This window comes from Oryctolagus cuniculus, chromosome 2 (genome assembly GCF_964237555.1).
Source record: "Oryctolagus cuniculus chromosome 2, mOryCun1.1, whole genome shotgun sequence".
In the NCBI taxonomy this organism is placed as follows: Eukaryota; Metazoa; Chordata; class Mammalia; order Lagomorpha; family Leporidae; genus Oryctolagus; species Oryctolagus cuniculus.
In genome coordinates, this window is record NC_091433.1 from 142,951,161 (window position 1) to 142,972,716 (window position 21,556).

Consider the following 21,556-nt stretch of genomic DNA (forward strand, 5'->3'; position numbering starts at 1 on the left):
GTCCAGGGCCTTAGCTCAGGGGCTGGCTCTCTGATAAAATTTCTTATATATAAGGTACAAAACATGTTTATGGGCTTATGTTGACACTTGGATGCCATGATGGTCATGACATTCTCAACATCCCTAGAGATGGTCTAGGAAGAAATAGAGCCACAGAGGTTCCACTACCCCATGCTTAGACAGTGTCTTCACACAACCAGTCTCGCCCTTCACAGTAGAATATTGGTGTGCCTACGCATAGTGGTCATCATTGTAGTGATATACAGAAGTCCAGATGGCTCAGGGGGAAGAACACATTTGTCATCCTCATCTCTTTACCAATATTATATCTTTTTTTAAGATTTATTTATTTATTTGAAAGGCAGAGTTACAGAGAGGCAGAGACAGAGAGAGAGAGAAAGAGGTCTTCCATCTGCTGGTTCAGTCTCCAGATGGCCACAGCAGCTGAAGCTGTGCTGAGCTGAAGCCAGGAGCCAGGAGCTTCTTTTGGGTCTCCCATGTGGGTGCAGAGGCCCAAGGATTTGGGCCATTTTCTACCGCTTTCCCAGGCCATAGCAAAGAGCTGGTTTAGAAGTGGAACAGCTGGGACTAGAACGGGTGCCCATATGGGATGCCGGCACTGCAGGCGGCTTTACCAGCTATGCCAGAGTGTTGGCCCCCCAATGTTATCTTTAACTAAATGGTGCAACCCCAGACATGCAGATAGGTTTATTCATGAAAGTCTCGATAGCCTTCTACTTCCAACTCTACCTCCACTTCTTTACAACATTAATAAGTGCGTCCCAACAGCATGTCTGCAGTATAAATAAAATGACTAATTGTAGCATTGATGAAGTGTCACTCAGGTGACTTTAAATACTTCCTATAAATCTTCTAGTGTTTCAAGAGGCCAAACTATTCAACTGTATTTTCTATGTCTATCAAAGTTGTACTAATCATATTTTCTAAAAAAAAAAATTTGGACTGCCTGAACTGATTTCTGTACCATCAAAATGAACTGGAGATGAAATACTCATAATATTCCTTTGATGTCCAGGATTATTTCCAGGGGCAGCGGCAGTTGTCCAATTGAGAGATGATAGGGGTTAGACTTTGATGGGACAGTGGGTGTGATCAGAAGAAATTTAGTTTTGGTATGTTTTAGAAATAAAATGGAATTTCCTGTTTGAGAGTAGGAAATAAGAGGTAGAGAAAGGTCCAGGGGGACTCCAAATTTTTTTTCCTTGAGCCACTAGAATGCTGATGTTTCAGTAAGATGGAGGAGTCTATGGATGGTGCAAGTTTTATGAGAAAAGTCAGTTTGGGCCATGTCATATTTGAGATGTCTCTTAGACATCCAAGTGGAGATGGCAGATCAACTGAACATATGAGTGTGGACTCTGGGAGATAATCTGGATCCAGAATAAAAATTGGGAATGATCAGCATTTAGTTCAAATATACAGCCACAAGACTAGATCAACTCCCTGGTAGATTTATAACAGAAAATAGAACTAAACTCTGGGATACTTAATAACAACCAAGAAGAAGAGGAAGGATCAGCCAAGTTGATCGGGAAGGAACAGTGAGCTGTGTGATGTCCTGACATTAAAGGAATAACAGGGTATTGCACAGAGGGAGAGTCCTCTTGCCAATTCTGTTAATAACTGACCATTGGATTCAGTTATGTGGAGTTCATTGATGACTTTGATAAGAGCAGTTTCTATGAATGATGAAGGCAAATGTTAGCTTGGAATGTGCTGAATAGACAAGGGAGGAGAGGACCTTGGTTCCTGTTTAATGTTTCACCTGCCAGTATGGTTCCCATTGAATGTGCCATCTCCAGAGGACTGGCCTTCTGTTATGCTGGGCACAAGGTCCTAAGATCAGGAATTTAACTACTGGAGTAGAAAGCCAACAACCTGGAAACGACTCAAATGACCAGTTTTACCAGCCTGACAATTCATAGCTGTAATCTAGATGTGTGTCCCTCTGTGTGAGGGGAAGATGATTACAACTGGTCCCAAAATAGCCTGTTCGGCACCCAGCACAGTGGCTCATCCATAGTCAGTATTTAATAGCTTTTTGTGGTCTGAATGGATTTGTAAGAGAATGAATATGCTTGGGTATATTTGGAGCAAATTATCCATGTTTGGTCAATTTTCTTTTTCAAATAAAAGATCTGCAAATGATTGCTAGGAAAAATAAATAAATAAAGCCAGGGTTGAGGAAAAAAACCCATTTTAGACAAACATTTTGTGTCCTGAAAGATCTATTCTGTCATGCCAGCAGTCTCATTGGCTGTGATTTGTATATTAAGAAGATTTTAATTGCTCAGGTAAGTGCCTGCACCTGCTAAGACATTGTGTATTAGAGTACTTTATTCTAATCTTTTACAATACAGGGCACACTTCACCCATAAAATTATTCTCTGCACAATTACCACTCTGTTTTACTGAGGTAGAAAGTGCAACTTAACACTTTGGGTTTCAGTCATTATTATTAAAATCATGGAAATTAGGATCATTGGGTAATGCTTGTGCAGTTAACTGCTGAATTGCCCCTGTCCTTTCTGCTCCTCTTTTGCTTGCACCAATGAGCAGGACTTGAGTAAGGTTTTCCTTTATCTGCAAGCATGGTGGGGGCCTGATTGTTTTCAACACAAAGAATGTTATAAACTCCCAGCAGTGCTTTTCTATGGGGGCTCAGGGAACATGTGAACTAGCTGGCTTTCAATTCTATTTTTAAAATAATATTTATTTTTTTTCCTTGATTTTAAAAGAATTGTAAAAAGGAAAATTGAAAGAAGTACATGTAGTAGTGGGTGTTTAGCCTAGCAGTTAAGAACCCTGCCTCTCACATCCACTGCCTGAGTTCTATTCCTTCCTCCAGCAACTGACTCCAGCTTCCTGCGAATGCAGACTCTGGAAGGCAGCGGTTGATGGCTCTAGTACTGCACTGCCACCTACATGGGAAAACTGGATTGAGTACCCACTTCTGGCTTCAAACCCCTGACCATCATGGACATTTGGGTTGTCAACCAGTAGAAGGGAGCTCTCTCTCACTCTTTCTTGCTCTGCCTCTCAAAAAAATAAAGTAAAAATGAAAAATAATTACATTTAAAACATAGTGGAAACCTAGAAATTTATGGGAAAATGAAAAAATGTTTCTAACCAATTATTATGTGGTTTTTATGTGCTTTCTTCTAGCTTATATAGAAACATAGCAAACACATAAAACACACATACACATACACATCCATACAATCACATAGTCTCAGACTGAATATAAGTAGAATGGTTATAATTCTTCTTTTTCTAAAATAAGCTACAACAGGGGTTGGCAAACTGGCTTGTAGACCATACCCTGCTTGTTGTTATGAATAAAGTTTTATTGGTACACAGCCATGCTCATTTGTTTGCATATAACCTATGGCAGAGTTAAGTAGTTGTAATAGAAGCCACATGGTTTGCAAAGCCTAAAGTACTTACTTTTGGCCTTTCTCTGAATTACTACAGCAGTGTTTTGCCACATGTCTTGCACTGAGGTGTTTTGTTGCTGATGTGGTTGCAGTGGCATTTTGATGACTGCCTTGGCACTTTATCCAGAGCCCAACACTCAGATATTGTGTCTTAGTTGTGGTCTGATTTGACATAGCTCATTTGTATAACGAGCCCACTCTAGGGTGATGTCTGATTTCTTCACACATTTTTACCTACTTCCCTGAGATTTCAGCACAGCCTTCCTGACTGTGCTCCTAACAGTGGCAATCTAGTGATGATACAGGAGCCAGCCTTTTCTTCCCCCTAGAACACAGATGATAAAACTTCAGTGGGCCTCAACATGTACCCTAATTGATCCCAAGTCAGTGGATTGTGAGAGGGGCCCGGGAACCTGCATTTCAAATAAGCAGCCCATTGTGGTTCTAATTAGGTGGTACATAAAACTTAATATTGAGAAACATGGTCTTAGATCTTTTCTTTCCACTTGCCCTATCAAACTTATTTCATCTGTCCTCCACCTACCACTGAGGACTTTGCTTTCTGCTAGGAATTAAAAAATGTACTGAGAGTGATAAAATTAACAATACCTAAGGAGCATGGTTTCATTCCATTTAAACTTCCTGAAGACGAAGTTTTAACTTAGAGAAATGATTCCTCTGAAAACTGCAAATCCATGGCGTATCAATGTACAGGTTTAGGCAAGTGGGTCCTATGATGCGTCTAACATGTGTGCTTGGGCCAGTCCTGTCAAACACTGACTGCTTAATAATTGCTATAGAAATTTTTGAAGGGTCCTAATTTTATTAAGCAAACAAAACCAAGCAATAAGTTGTCATATTGGACTAATCTTTAGTTAGAATTAATTGACATCTGTCTTAGATTCTGTAGTGAATATTTTCTTTCATTTCATGCACTAACTTAAATTTTTCAACAATGATCCCCTCTCAAACCTCTTTGGATACAATACAAACTCTGTCAGTATGAACACTGATTTGTAGTTATAGCAGCAATATTTAAGTGACAAGTGAAGTAACTTTTTATCAAAAGCCTCGGTAAGTTTTCATATTTGAGAGTTCTATCTTTGAGCATTGACTGCAAGTATTAAATGAAATGGTTTCTTTTCTTCTCTGACTTATATGTGACCATGTCTTTATCACCTCTTACAGATTTGTAAGGACAACAAACCCTCAGATTTTCTCTGTTCCCATGCCTTTAGGCAGCACTCCTTGAAAAGCAATCATTTGAACAATTACTGTTTTTTGAGACCCTAAGTATATCTAGTGTTGGGTTAGATGTGCCATAAAGCATAGTTGTTGGCCTAGAATTGCTTATGATCGAGAGAAAGAATAACATGTAACTTAACAATGGGGGTGAAATTCAGGGCAGTATAGAGAGACCCTTGGTATTCAATGCTTTAACATTCATTCACTCAGTCAATAAGTATTTATTTTGTTACCTGTTATGCACAGGTACAATACTATATTAGTGAGCAAAAGAAAAAAAAACTTCAAAAAGTCTTGCTATAGGCAACTTATGTTCTATTGGGGAAGACAGATCGCAAGTAACAGTATATGAAGTCATAAGTGGACAGGAAAACAACAATAAAGATGAAAAGGGGATTAGAGGGTGTATGTTTTAAGGATCAGGGTGGGGTGGTTAGTCTGCTTGTTAGCTACCTCAAAGGTTCAGAAACTTAAATTTCATGAGCTTTGAGGCCCTTCCTGGATCCTTAATCTTTAAGGTTCACAGTGCAGCATCTCAGGACAACTGTGTTCTGGAATTCTCATCAGGTAGTCAAAATTCTAGTCAAGCTATAAAATTTTTATTTTTTTATTTGTTTAAAGGTTTATTTTTTTAAAAGGCAGAGTTATAGAGAGGCAGAGAGAGAGATAGAGATAGAGAGAAGTCTTTCATGTGCTGGTTCTCTCCCTAGTGGGTGCAATGGCTAGAGCTGGGTCGATCCAAAGCCAGGAGCCAGAAGCTTCCTCCAGGTCTCCCATGTGGGTGCAGGGGCCCAGCACTTGGGCCATCTTCTGCTTTCCCAGGCTATAACGGAGGGCTGTATTGGAAGTGGAGCACCCAAGGCTTGAATCCGGCACCCATATGGGATGCTGGCACTGGAGGCAGCGGCTTTACCCACTATACCACAGCACTTGCCCCTTTATTTTTGTTTAAAATTTTTTTCTTTTCTTTTCTTTTTTTTTTTTTTTTTTTAAACATAGTCTCAGAAGGGATGGTGTAATTCAAAGATGTGCAGACCTTGGGAATTTGCAAAGTTGAAGTACATATCCGAGTTCTAAGGGAGTGTCTCGAGAATTTTTTGGCCAGACTTCTGCATGTTTTTGCTCCTTATCTTTCAGACCTCATCTCCTGAGGGAGGTCTCCCTAACTATCCATCTAAATTACCCCCACTGCCTGGTTTCACTTAATTTATTTTCTTAGCACTTATCACTAATTGATATTTATTTATTTATCTACCTGTTAATTGCTTTCTTTTCCCCACTAGAATGAAAACCCCAAGTAGGGAACATGTTTGTTTTGGCCTTGGCATAGAGCAATTCTTAATATATATTTGTTGAGTGAAGGAAGACTGCCAGGAATTAGCTATGTCTTACCTTAGGTGGGAGAAGAGAGTAAAGTCTTCTGACAATATTACCCTTAAAAAGTTATCTGAGGGCTGTTTTTCTAAACTGTAGGTTGAACCTCTTGTAATGCTGGCATCCTATATAAGCCCCGGTTCTAGTCTCAGCTGCTCCACTTCCCATCTAGCTCCCTGTTAACATGCCTATGAAAGCAGTGGGAGAGGGCCCAAACATTTGGGGCCCTGACACCTGCGTGAAAGACCCATGGAGTTCTAGGCTTTTGGCTTCAGCATCAGCCTGGCGCAGCCCTGAACACTGCAGCCATTTAGGGAGGGAACAAGTGGAGAGAATCCTTCTCTCTTCCTCTCTCAACTCTGCCTTTCAAAGAAATAAATAAAACTTTAAAACAAAATACCCCAAAGGGCAAATATAATTTTTTCTCTGATTTGTGGTAACTAATATATAGAGTATAAAAAATGTAATGTGTTTGAGTGAAGTGACATCTTGAGATTTGATTATTGTTTATAGTCCTTGTCTGTACTCCTAGAACAGTGGTCTTTGTACGTACTACTTATTGAATTCTTTACTTAGTGGGGAATTAAGCTTGTGATTATAAAGGAATGGCAAGTATGTCATCACGAAAATTAAAAATAAGAAAGGAGAAGGGAGGAACGGTGTGAGGGAGGTGTGCGGTATCATTATATTCTTGATCTGAGCCAAAAGGCCAAGAAGCGGTGGATCATTGTATTCTTAAAACTGTAATATGACATACATGAAATCTCTTCCCTTTATATAAATAAATAAATAAGTTAAAACAGTCTCAGGGTAGATGTTTACCCCACAGTTAAGACTCCAGTTAAGACATAAGGAGTGCTTGGGTTTGATTCCTGACTTCTGACCCCAGCTTCCTGCCAACTCAGACCCTGGGAGGCAGCAGTGATGGCTCAAGTAGCTTAGTTCCTCCCACTCGTGTGAAGACCCAGATTGCATTCCTGGCTCTCAGCTTCAGCCCTGGCCTAACCCCAGCCGTTGTGGGCATTTGCGGGGTGAACCAACAGATGGGAGTTCTGTCTGTCTTATCTCTTTGTCTCTCTTTCCCTGTCAAATAAAATAAATTTAAATTTTTTTTTAAAATTAGCTCAATTATAATTCTAGTAAACTTTTTAAGAGAACGAACAATTTTTAACTTCATTTTTTTTTTTTTTGACAGGCAGAGTTAGACAGTGAGAGAGACAGAGAGAAAGGTCTTCCTTCCGTTGGCTCACCCCCCAAAATGGCTGCTACGGCTGGCACTGCGCCGATCCAAAGCCAGGAGCCAGGTGCTTCCTCCTGGTCTCCCATGCAGGTGCAGGGCCCAAGGACCTGGGCCATCCTCCACTGCATTCCCAGGCCACAGCAGAGAGCTGGATTGGAAGAGGAGCAACCAGGACAGAACCAGCGCCCCAGATGGAACTAGAACCTGGGGTGCTGGTGCCGCAGGCGGAGGATTAGCCTAGTGAGCTGGGGCGCCAGCTTAACTTCAATTTCAGTAACACACTAATTGTGAATAATTCAAAATAAAAGTTCTTATTGGTGAATTTTTTTATTGGTTTAGCTGATTTCCATGCAGATAAGTGTACATCTGTTTTATGAGATGACTGGAGAACAAGCTGCAATGAAGGTGCCATCCTCTACTCTCTAATACGGTAATGTGTTTACATTTTTTATTTAGTAAAAGGCACAAAATGCATTTACCTTAAATGAGTGTTTCCATTTTATTCTATGTATATTTGAAGCAATTGTTCTTCTATATTATGAAATAATTCAAGCAAATGGAAAAGCACACAGAATAATACAATATGCATCTGTGTTACCCAGAGACCAACTTCATTGACTGAACATTTTCTGATATTTGCTTCATATCCTTATGTTTAATAAGCACTTCCAATACATTTGCACCCCTCCATATAATTGTCCCTCATCCTGTTCCAGTCTCCTGCTCCCAGAGGTCGTGAGTATCTTGATTTGATTTTAAGCTGTCCATGCTTCTTTCCTTCTTTAATTAATTAAAGAATATATTTTATTCATTCCATAAGTACAGTTCTGAGAAGATAACCACAATTCCCTCTCCCCCTCTCTCCCATCCTCTCTCCCCTCTCTCTTGATCAGTTTTTGCAAAACCATAATGCTAATCCATTCTGTATTCACAGGACTGATTGACCACTAACCGTACTATTCAACAAGTAAAATGTAGGAACACCAGTTACACAGGAGTATAAACAAGGGCTAAAAAAGGGCAATCATTTCACAAGATGTCTGGTTCATTCCTACACATTGTTTTTGAAATTCTGCATTAGCTGCCACAAATCAGATAAAACATGTATTTATCTTTTTGAGACTGGCTTATTTCACTAAGCATAATGGTTTCCAGTTGCATCCATTTTGTTGTGAAAGACAGGATTTCATTCTTTTGTTGTTGTTGTTGTTAAGTAGTATTCCATAGTGTGTGTGTATAACATTTTCTTTATCCAGTCATCAGTCTTATAAATATGTATATGGTGCCATAAGCAAGACATAGTTGTGCATGTTATATAAGTGATATCATATCCCATGTTATCTGTGTAATTCTGTACATTGCAGTTTTTTGTTAAACATGGTTCATATTTATACATTTTGAAATAAATAGCTGGGGCTGGCACAGTGGGGTAGTGGATAAAGCTGCTGCCTGCAGTGCCGGCATCCCATATGGCTGCCAGTTCGAGTCCCAGCTGCTCTACTTCCAATCCTGCTCTCTGCTATGGCCTGGGAAAGCAATAGAAGATGGCCCAAGTCCTTGGGCCTCTACACCTGCATGGGAGACCCGAAAGAAGCTCCTGGCTCCTGGCTTCAGATCGGCATAGCTCCAGCCATGGAACTGGAACCATTGGTTGGAAGACCTACCTCTCTCTCTCTCTCTCTCTCTCTCTCTCTCTCTCTCTTTCTTTCTCTGCCTGTCCTTTTCTGTGTAACTCTGACTTTCAAATAAATAAATAAATCTTTAAAGAAAAGGAGCCATAAAAAAAAGAAATAAATAGCTAAGACCTATCATAGGCTAGTATACACGCTTTCCAGTTCATCTCCTGGGGTAACACTGGGTAGGGGTGACAAGCTCATGCTCCCCTGTCTAATCTGTGAAAGTTATCGTTTAGTTCACACATCCTCACTTATTCTTGCTAGTACTGGATTTTTATCTTCACCTTTGTGCTTCTGATGGATAAAATGTTCCGCTTGGGGCCGGCGCCGTGGTGCAGTAGGTTAATCCTCTGCCTACAGCACCGGCATCCTATATGGGCGCCAGTCTAGTCCCGAATGCTCTTCTTCCAATCCTGTTCTCTGTTGTGGCCTGGGAAAGCAGTAAAAGATGACCCGAGTCCTTGGGCCCCTGCACCCGTGTGGGAGACTCAGAAGAAGCTCCTGGCTTCGGATCAGCACAGCTCCGGCCGCTGCGGCCATTTGGGGAGAGAACTAACAGAAGGAAGACCTCTCTCTCTGTCCTTTCCTCTCACTGTCTCTAACTCTACCTCTCAAATAAATAAATAAAATCTTTAAAAAAAATGTTGTTCTGCTGTTACTTTGCCATACACATCTCCATTTAATAATACACAAAACATTGTTTCTTAGGTCTAATGAACTTTTAAATTTGTTTCATAGCAATTGCTTATTCATAACCATTGCCCATTTTTCTTTAGGTTATTCATTTTTTAGTTAATTTTTTATTTGAAAGGCACTAAGTGAGAGCAAGAGAGAGAGAGAGAGAGAGAGAGTGAGCACATGTCAAGAGTTCGCATTTGCTGGTTTGCTCCGCATGTGCCTGCAACAGATTGGCTGGGCCAGGCTAAAGCCAGGAGCTGGGTACTCAATTCACGTTTCCCACGTGGGTGACAGGGACTCAACTGCTTGAGTTGTCACCTGCTGCCTCCCAGAGTACATATTGGCAGGAATCGGAAATTGGGACTTGAACTCTGATATTGGGTCAAGGTGTCTCAAACAGCACCTTGGTACCTTAACTACTGTGTGTGTGTGTATTTTTTTTAATAATAACTCATAAAATGTCTTTCTAAGATGCCTACCAAGTTGCGCATAAATTACTATTATGTAGTTTACAGGTTTTTAAAAAACATTTTATGATATATTTTATTGTACAGAAATATTTAATTTTAATTTAATATTCAAATTTAGCAATCTTCTTCAGGATTTCTTTATTACATCTTGAGAAATTATTCCTTACTCTGAGACTATAAAGATTTTATCTTCCATGTTCTAGAAGTTTTAATATTTTTATTTTCACATTAAAATGTTTAATGTCCACAGCTGTTCATTCACATATGGCGCAGACTGATTTGGAGAGTATAGCGTCATACTCCTGAACTCAGAGGCCTGTGTCCGAGCCTTGTCTCTGTCGTGATCTGGTGTAGGAGTCTGCGCACATTTTTCAGTTTCTCTGAAATTTCTCTCTCAACGTTATGGATACTAGCAGGCTACATTAAGGTGCTGGGCAGATTCGAGTTCTAGTAAGGACCTACTTCCTAAGTCGTAGATAGGGGTCTTCTCCCTCTTTCCCTCCCACGGGCAAAGGGGAAACGACAGCTGTGTGGGGTTCTCTTTTATGAGATCAATCACTACTGTCATTCCCGAGGACTCCACTCCTATGACATAGTCACGTCCCAAAGCCTTCACTCCTGCTACCATCGCACGGAATGTTAGATTTCAACATAGGAATTCAGTCCACTGCACTAACTAAGGGCTGTTACAAGAACTACATTAGCAAATGTTTCTACACACTTAGCATTGCATTTGACATATAAAAGCACTTAGCAAAACTGTGGAATTTGTACTACTACTACTACATTAAAATAAGTCCAGATGTTTTGATACATATTCTTTTTTCTTGACACTTGTCTTAACTCATTACTGTCTTTTTGCTATTGTACATAGATTTTAGGATCAGTTTGTTATGCTTCAAAAAATAACCTATTTTGATTTTAATTGGACTTGTATTGGCTTTTTTGGATTAATCTGTGAAGCATTTGCATCTTATGTAACTGAGTGTATACATCCATAAATATAATATAGATTTTCATTTAATTAAATCTGTATTTTTCAGTAAAATTAAATAATATCCTTCCTGAGGGTCTTACGTATGTTTTGTTAGATTTAGCATTCCTTTTGGAATATGTCTTTTTCCTTTCATAAGAACTATAATTCATTTTTGCAAATCAATCATATCCAAAACCATATTTTGAATTCTTATAATTATTCTAATTGTTTGCTAAAGATAATTTTGGATTTTCTTTGTTAACATTGATAGTATCTACAAATACTGTAAGTTTTGCCTTTGGCTCTTGATTCTAGCTTTCTGCTAATCTAGACTCTGGGAGGCATCAGTGATGGCTCAAGTAATGGGTTTCCTGCCACTCTTGTAGGAGACCTGGACTGAGTTCCCAGCTTCTGGCTTCAGCTCCCTGGCCAGTGGATGGGAGTTCTCTCTTTTTCTATCTCTCTCTGATTAATACATTTAAAAAATTAAAAATGAAACATTTTGGTTTAATATTTTTTCCCCTCAGGGCTCAGTACATATAGGTGCTCAATAAATATTTATTTATTTTTTATTATTATTTTTTTTTTTTGGATAGGCAGAGTGGACAGTGAGAGAGAGACAGAGAGAAAGGTCTTCCTTTTTCCGTTGGTTCACCATCTAATGGCCGCCGATGCCGGCGCACCACGCTGATCCGAAGGCAGGAGCCAGGTGCTTCTCCTGGTCTCCCATGGGGTGCAGGGCCCAAATCCTCCACTGCACTCCCTGGCCACAGCAGAGAGCTGGCCTGGAAGAGGGGCAACCGGGACAGAATCTGGCGCCCCAACCGGGACTAGAACCCTGTGTGCCAGCGCCACAAGGTGGAGGATTAGCCTATTGAGCCACGGCGCCGGCTTCAATAAATATTTATTGAATGAGTAAATATTTTTAAAAGTTTTTATTGTTCAATCTGTGTAATAGTAATTGCTTTATTATGAATTCTTTCTTTTTATGTCACAGTGTTATTTACCTGAGTTTCTGTAATCCACTAAGAAAACAAAATAGATGAAGAAAAAGCTCCAAAAGTCCAACATCATCTGTAATGTAAGATTTAATTTAATTCTTTTATTTTTAAGCTTTAGTTTCACTTTCAGTACTGATAATATTCCTGACCATAAAGGATAAAAAAAGTCAATGAACAACAAAAGCTGGGTTGAGTAGATAGAACATACGTGAAAGAGTTTAGGCTTAAAATCTAAAGATCACTTGATTGCTTTTATTTTAAAATCTAGAAGTATCAAAATGCTTTCCCCATACGGGTGCTGGCTGCACTGTATGTGATGTGATGATGTGGCTACTTCCTTGTTTCCTGACATCTGTTGCCCCATGTCTTCAGGAACAGCCGCTGAGTCTGATCTGTTTATTCTCCTTGTCACTTGGTTATTTCTGTTTTCACCTTCCAAAAGAGAAATAATCTCTTTGCAAGGAAAACTCTTGAATTAGTTATGGGGGGGTATTTATTTGTTTATTTGTTCAGACTCTACTATGTTTAAAAGCCTAAGTAAGCTTGATGGATATTCAAAATATAACAACAGCATTAATTTTAGTATATAGAAAAGGAAAGAAATGAAATAATAAAAGGAACAAATGACAGGAAATATTGTTGTTTTGGTATAAGATTCAGAAAACTCAAACCAAAATGACCATTTTTCTGACTTCTGGGGGCCAGCATTTGTCTGTGTCATAGGAAAAGGGGAAAGCCAGTTAGTTTCCTGGTTCTAAGTGTCCATGATATTAATGCAAGCCAGTTGTTAAGCCAGTTGTTCTTGGTTCCCATACCAGCCAGGAATTTCTCCTGGTTCCTCATATAGGAGACTCAGGAGGAAGAAAATCATTTCAGCTGAACTGAAACACTGTGATGCATCTAGGAAAGGCTATAAGCAGTTGGGGAATCCAAACCAGGATAAGTTGTATCCATATTTGCCTTCCTCACTACCAACACTGCCAGGCCCAGGGCAGATATCCATTAAGTCTCCTGCAGAGCTTGAAAAAGATAAAATGGAAAAAAGGTTACAATTTCTTTATCATCTTTAATGGAAGTTTTCTGAAAGAGGAAGTTTCCTTAAGGACCAGATGTGATTTCTGGCACCACTTCCATCATCATGCAAATCAGGGTGGTGATGGAATGCACAACCTGACTTAAGAAGACTGGTGGGTATCACAGAGTCAAGCAAATGTCAGTTGCATAGGACTGAGAACTGCTACCATGGGTTTCTATGCCTTGGAATAAATGTCTGTTTAGCTTCTGCAAACCTCATTGCAGTCCTGAGAACTTGGCGGGGCAAGCAGTTAACAGTGCTGGGAGCCGGGATTCCCTCTCTGCTGCACAGGGCAGCTGATCGACTGTTAATACTTTATGCCCAAGGGTCCCCCAGGTCCTTCACCCTGAGCTCTAGGATGTAATAAAATTCAAGGATTGACGGATTTTCCCCCATTTCTTCTTTTCCTAGAATAAATCTTATAATGTCTGTCTATATTCAGTTCATAGATTAAAGTTTAGTTTTCTAAGACATCGCTTTTTTTCGCTTTACCAACATTTATGTCCACTGAACAATAATTACACTGTGGCCTGGGAGACACAGTGTGATTGTGTAGGTTCAAGTCAGAGCATCAGGGGGAGGGTGCGTAACAATAAGGCTATAGTATTCTTTGCTGTGTTGCAACTGTCCACCTAGGTGACGTGAGAGGACTCAAAGGTAAAGCCAAGTCGCAAAAATAGTTGGCTTATTACCGCACTGCTCCACCCTCAGAAGCACATTGCTTCAATTAGAACAATGCTACGCATTTTGTGTCAGTAAAGAATGAGGCAGTCTTTCCCTTTATTTTCTTTGGTCAACACTTTCTTTACTTGGAAAAGCAGGCTCTGTGTGAAAAAGCAGGAAACAAAGCACTATCTTTCCGACTTTCCTCTTTACCCCTGCCAGTGAAAGACCAAAATATTGCAGTGGGCAAGGCTCCCGTGATCCAGTTTTTCCAACTTCTTTTATCCAGGAGTTTGGCCATTGATAGGGAGACTGATGCCCCCACCCCCACCCCCTTTTTTAACTCAAAATTTGCTTTTGTTATGTGAAGGTGGATATTTGTCTGCCAAAACAGAAAACCTTTACAATTTAAGTGGAGAGGGGGAGTTGGGGAATGCAGATATTTGCATTCACTATTCTACTCTCTGGGCTCTGCATCAGTGCTGAGAAGGTTCAACAAGTCCCCATGTGGTTGTTAGAGGAGAAATCCTGCATGGTTTCCTGCAGTGAGCACACTAAAGCAGCCTATGTCATTTGCAGAACCATAACAATCTCCAAGACTTTAGGATGACAGACCCATAACACATACTTAGCCCTTGCCCAGTGGAGTCTGTTGGCAGCCTGGACACTTAACACTTGGCGAGTCCTGAAAATAAGATTTGATGCTCTTTTGTACATGTAAAGGTACTGAAGAATAAGATATACATCATATTTTGCGTTAATAAGCAAGTTGCTTCCATCTTGTGATTATGGATGGGAGGTCAAGAGGCTGGCGCAATGTGCTCTTCTGTCCACCACCTGCATCAGCTCTGATCTGCTGGCCCCGGTACGGCCCTTTGCATTGAACTGGTATTCAGTGAAGCACACAAAGTTTGCAGAGCTGCAGAGTCTTCAGAGAATAGATGAGTGAGAGAGCTGCCGCAGCTGAGCTCATAGTCTTACTTGGCTTATATGTGATGGGAAAATGTACCTACAGGAGGAATGGCTATGTTAAGGCAGTCTTCAGATGGTCAGAGGTACATGAGTGTTCCCCAAGACAGTCTTGTCTAAAAGAGGAAGAACTGCTCTGATATCAGATAAAAACAGGAGTTGAAACAATGGCTCTGTCATATTCTAGCTGTATCACCTTGGACACGTTGTTGAACCGTTTCTAACTTCTGTATCATCATCTGTAACCTGAAGATATATCACAGAGTTGTGAAAAGGAAACAAGATAATGTGAGTTTAAGTACCTAACTTTCTCACAGCTATTTTCACCTTCTTTCTTACTAACTTAACTTCATCATTTCGTTCTCCATGTACATGGTCTTAAACATTATTATAATAATAAATATCAGTGAGAATGCCCTTCCTATCACTGATCAACATAGTTGCAAGGCTAGAATAATATTGTATTCTCCTCTTTAGAACTAAAACTCATTTTCTGTTTCAAAAAAAGCAAAACAAAGCATATTTTGATTTTTTTCAATGCTTAAACAGTTACTCAAAATAGTAGCTTAATTTGTAGATCCTTTCTTCAGGAGGTATTTTTACAATATGCAGCCTCTCAAAAACCAGGAGTGTGGCATTTCATAACTCGTGTCACTTTGTTGGATCTCAGTTTCTTCATTTGTAAAATAGTGCATGAGGTCCTCCTACTTCTCATCCTCTGCCCAACTGACCCAAGCCTTGGAATCCCAGTGAGTTTCATAAGGTAGGAATTGTTTACTCTGTTTTACAGATTAGCTGAAGTAGTCAAAGAAGAAAGATGGTTTGTCACGGTCGTTGCTGGTGAGAGAGTTAGGACTCGAACTAAGAACTTCTGATCCTACGGAGTGCATTCAGCTCACTGTGTCTTCAATCACATGAAAATGGTTACAATGTCTCAGATAATTAGGACACATGAAAACCCATTGACTGTACTGGGGTTTCACAGATAATTCGCAATTTTATAGTTCCTCATGATCATCATTATAATAGTACTTATTACTATTAAAAACAGTGAAAATTATTCAATCATAAAGAACTTGAGCAGAATCCATACTGACCCCTTAATATTTTCAATATGTTCCTACTTGCCACTGAGTAAATAACTATTTGTTGTGCCAAATGGGACTTAATCCCTTAGATGTTATTATCTCTTTAGCATAAATAGAGTGCTTAACAAGTCTGGTAATTTTACTTTTCTTGTCAGTTATATTAAAAAAGGATGAAGGTATTTTTTTTAAATTTTTTTTGACAGGCAGAGTGGACAGTGAGAGAGAGACAGAGAGAAAGGTCTTCCTTTTTCCGTTGGTTCACCCCCCAATGGCCGCTGCGCTGATCCGAAGCCAGGAGCCAGGTGCTTCTCCTGGTCTCCCATGCAGGTTCAGGGCCCAAGCACTTGGGCCATCCTCCACTGCCTTCCCGGGCCACAGCAGAGAGCTGGACTGGAAGAGGAGTAACCGGGACAGAATCCGGCGCCCCGACTGGGACTAGAACCCGGGGTGCTGCCGCCGCAGGTGGAGGATTAGCCTATTGAGCTGTGGCGCCGGCCTGGATGAAGGTATTGATAATAATATTAATTGATAGCATTTGGTGAGCTCTTACTAAGGGTCTGGCTCTTTGTGTCGTACTCTGTGTAGATTTTCTTATTTAATACTCTTCAATTAAACATACGGAGTTGTTGTACTATCTCCTCTTGTTACAGTCACTGAGACAAAGGTTAAATGGCCAGTCCTCGGCCAAAACCTAGCAAGCAGGTCTCAGAATTGAGTCCAGATCGTTTATTTTTATACAGCTTTCAGAGGTAAGTTGGTTTGCATCTTCAAAGTTGAGCAGTAGGTTTGTAATTAACTAACACACTCAGTAGTTTTCTGGTGACTATCATGTTCCTGGCATAGTATGGATGCTGAGGAGTCCATAGTGAACAAGTCAGATGGTCCTACACGTGGATTTCAGGTCACATAGAGCTAATAACTAGAATCCAACTCTGGTGATGCTTGGCAAAGCAGAGAAAACCATGGTCCCTGTAGCCATCAAGATACTCTCCAAATAATCTCTACACTTTTTCTTCATAACTTTACTTCTCTTTGTTAGGGAATATTTATTTTTGTGATTACTGGTTAATGCTTTCTACTTGGCTACAGACCATAAGCCCCATTAAGAAAGGAGCTTGTTAAGAAATGCCTGTTTTGTTCATCACTCTGTAGCTGCATTTAATATAATCCTTGGCACATAATAGGTGCACAATTCACATTTATTGAAAAAAAAAATGAGTGGCCAATCTCAAAGCACAGACCAGAGCTTTTGAACTTGGTATGAGCCAGAATTTCCTTGAAGAATTTTCCCTCTTTATTCCTTTATGTGGATATGGCAAGGAAAGAGGAAGAAAGGAGGGGAACATGGATAAGGATCTTTTTATTAAAGTGCCCACGTCCTCTTCTTTGATAGTGGTTATCCCCACCATGAGTTCCCCTGGCAGCATCCCATGCTGAATACAGAGTTGGTCCATCCCACTTTTTTGAACAATGGAGCTGGCTTCAATGAAGTATTGGTCCTAAGTTTCTTCAATGGAACTAGGTAGAAGTGAAAAACTCCAAGCCAAGAAAAGGACAAGACTTTTAGAAAACTGAGTAGAATGCTTTTTAACACATGGAAGGGCAGACAACCACAAATGAAGAATGTATCATTATTATGGAATGTTGGAATTTTTCAGATGTTTGGAGGGAACTGACAAGGAATGAAATATACATATAGAGCAAATTTGTACAGAGACTGCCATCGCCTCTCTCTCTCACCTGACTTCCTAGATCTCTTCCCTTCAATCTTACATTCCCATAGAACAGCAACTTGTCAGCCTTTGGGAAAGCCAGCCTTCCTTCTACTCCTGAACCTATGTGTGGGCTGTTCTATCAATCTGTAAAACTTTTTCTCAAGCTCTTCACATGACTGGTTCTTGCTCATTATTCATTTTTTGCTTAATTTTCACTTCTCATATCTCACCACCCTTCCTAGACTACACCCATATGAGCTCTGTTCAAATCTTTTCCCTGACAATTATCTCTATCTGTGATTATCTTAATGCTTCATTCAGTCTTTCATTCATTCATTTTATCTTTTCCCTAGAAGGTAAAGTTTATAAGAGTATAGGTGTTGTTTGTTTTGTTCACTCTAGATTTTTATCTGATGCTTGGTAGGCATTTAAAACGTTCTTGTTAGATGAAAGGATGAGTACATGAATGAAGGAGATGAGAGAAGTGTGGGAACGTAACTGCATAATAGATTCTGTGGACTTTAAGGAATACAGTAAGTATTTGGATTTATTTGAGTCTAGTGTATCATTGTAGATTCTATATTTGCCATCAACAAAATCCACACATGCTAGTTTAGGCAGAAAGGATTGCATTAAAAATGATGCTATGCAGCTCATGATCAGGGTTGCCAGTAGGAATATGGACCTAGATAAAATTTTATTTCAAGAGGTGCATGGTAGTTAACAGTAAGTGACAAATTTAATCTATGAACATTTAAGTGAACAGATGACAGTGTAGGACAAGTGGGACATGTTGAATGAATGCAGATGTTTTTCTGTGAGTTTTAGCTATACAAAGATCTATTGAAATAGGAAACTAATATATCTAATCGAGGAAAATTGGCTGGCTTACTTAGATATATTTTGATATTCCCATATCCTGTACACTTGGTTATGAGGTCAGTCATTGTTTTATGTATCTCTGTGTGTAGTTTTTTCCTGTTTCATTTTTTTCTTAATCTTTGTGTGGCTGTGATGAAATGGGCCTTCTAAAACCTGGGGGATCCCTGAGAGGGCTGGAAAGGACACCTCACTCTCCCACGTCCAAGGGTGGTCTTCCTTATTGAAACTTGGGAAAGCTAAGCAGCCAGATTCTGAGGACTTCCCATCAGCATCCACACTCAACCATATGATGTAGAGCTCTAGTGAGAACTCCTTTTCCCCTTGATACCAATAATACAATAATGCCAGCATATAAATGCTGCAGGTCCTGCCATGTTTCACTCTTGGAAAGCCAGGAACTCCTTCTCTGGGCTTGCCCGAGGATCAGTCTTTGTGTGCAGCTCTTTCTCTTATTGCCCAGTTCCCATGTCTTCCATACATGTTATTTTGATGGACAGGGCCAAGTCACAAACCTGTCCTCTTAGCTGCATGAGAGTTTGGGAATTTTTCAGGTCCATCTGGGAACTATAGGGCTTCTAATGTGAAAAGTGACTCAATTAAGGGGAGGATTTTCAATAATGATAGCCACAACTGGCAGAAGTCCAATGCATCAGTGGTTTAGTGTTTAAAGTAAAAAGGTGCTTTGAGAGACATTTTCAGATTTCTCTGGATTCCAACTGGATAGTGGGTTGTCAGGTGGCAAGAATGGCAGAGAAGAGAGAATGATGAGGAGGGTGTGGCAATATAGCAAGGGAAAAATGTGACTTGGACTAGGCTGTGGTGGCAGGGAGGAGAGATGTGGATAAATGATAAGCAACTACAACAACACAAAAAATGGGAAGGGATGGAGGGGGTAAGGTTGAGGCAAATGGCACAGCACTTCTCTGGGCCAAAGTGTTTTTGTATTATCATGCCGCTAGAACACCTTTTCTATTAACTTAGTCTTCTACTCTTGATAGATGTCTATGAACATGAAAGAAGACCAGAAGTTACCAATAGGTCACCTAATAGCATCTGAGATTTTAAGTATCAGAATGAGCATGTAACATTCTACATTTCTTTACTTCAGTATGATTTTTATAGTTGGATGACAGTTGCATTTTAATTAGATGGAGTGTCTAAACAAGGCAAGTTAATAATATATTAATCTTTTCCTGTTAATTCACTCCCCCCCCCCCAGAGTCAAGCTTTTCTGCTAGGCTCTATAGAATACTATACAGCAGTCAAAAACAACGAAATCCGGTCATTTGCAAAAAGATGGAGGAATCTGGAAAACATTATGCTGAGTGAATTAAGCCAGTCCCAAAGGGACAAATACCATATGTTCTCCCTGATCGGCGACAACTAACTGAGCACCAAAGGGGAAACTTGTTGAAGTGAAATGGACACTATGAGAAACAGTGACTTGATCAGCTCTTGTCGTGACTGTTGATGTACAATGTAATACTTTATCCATTTTAGTATTTTCTCTTTGTTTTGTTCTAGTACTATTGTTTGAACTCTGTGATTAACACACAATTATTCTTAGGTGTTCAAATTTTAACTGAAAAGTGATCCCTGTTAAATATAAGAGTGGGAATAAGAGAGGGAGGAAATGTACAATTTGGGAAATGCTCAATAGGACTTGCCCCAAATGGTGGTGTTAGAATCATGCCAGGGGATCCCAATACAATCCCATCAAGGTGGCATGTACCAATTCCATCTCACTAGTCCAAGTGATCAATTTCAGTTCACAATTGATCACACTGATAGGTCTAAGAGTCAAAGGGATCACACAAACAAGACTAGTGTCTGCTAATACTAGCTGATAGAATCAAAAAGGGAGGGAACGATCCATCATGGGAAGCAGGATACACAGCAGACTCATAGAATGGCAGATGTCCCAAATAGCACTCTGGCCTCAGAATCAGCCCTTAAGGCATTCAGATATGGCTGAAGAGCCCATGAGAGTATTTCAGGCATGGAAAGCCAAGACACCCTGGAAAAAAAAAAAAAAAACAAAACAAAACCTAAATGGAAGATCTCTGCAAGTGAGATCCCAGTGGAAAGAATGGGGCCATCAAAGAAGGAGGTACCTTTCTCTGAAGGGAGGAGAGAACTTCCACTTTGACTATGACCCTGTTGGAATAAGATCGAAGTCGGTGAACTCAAAAGGCTTCCATAGCCTTGGCAACTCATGACTAGAGCCTAGGGAGATTACTGACGCCATAGCAAGAGTGTCAAATTGTTAAGTCAACAACAGGAGTCACTGTGTACTTACTTCTCATGTAGCATCTGTCCTTAGTGTGTTGTTCAAAGTGAAGTAATGCTATAACTAGTACTGAAACAGTATTTTATACTTTGTGTTTCTGTGTGAATGCAAACTGATGAAATCTTTACTTAATACATACTAAATTGATCTTCTGTATATAAAGATAATTGAAAATGAATCTTGATGTGAATGGAATGGGAGAGGGAGCGGGAGATGGGAGGGGTGTGAGTGGGAGGGAAAATAAAAAAATACACAATTACTCTTAGGTGTTTAATTAATGCTATAACTAGTACTCAAATAGTATTTTACACTTTGTGTTTCTGTGTGGGTGCAAACTGGAAATCTTTACTTAATATATGCTAAATTGATCTTCTATATATAAAGATAATTGGAAATTAATCTTGATGTGAATGGAAGGGGAGAGGGAGTGGGAGAGGGGAGTGTTGTGGGTGGGAGGGAAGTTATGGGGGGGGGGGAAGCTATTGTAATCCATAAGCTGTACTTTGGAAATTTATGTTCATTAAATAAAATAAAATAAAAAAAATCTTTTCCTTTTTTCTGTAATTTTTTTGACTGAAATTGCAGCAGGCATCCAGGGCAATTTACAAGGCTGTCTATTCTAGTTGGCTCTTTCTTCTTAAAAAGCCAAGAGCCTGGAGTTCACAAACCAAAATGTGATGTGAACTTTGCAAAGCCGAGCCACCAGGAAGTGCTTTGAAAAGAAATCTCCTGATGATTGTAAAACAAACATCATCA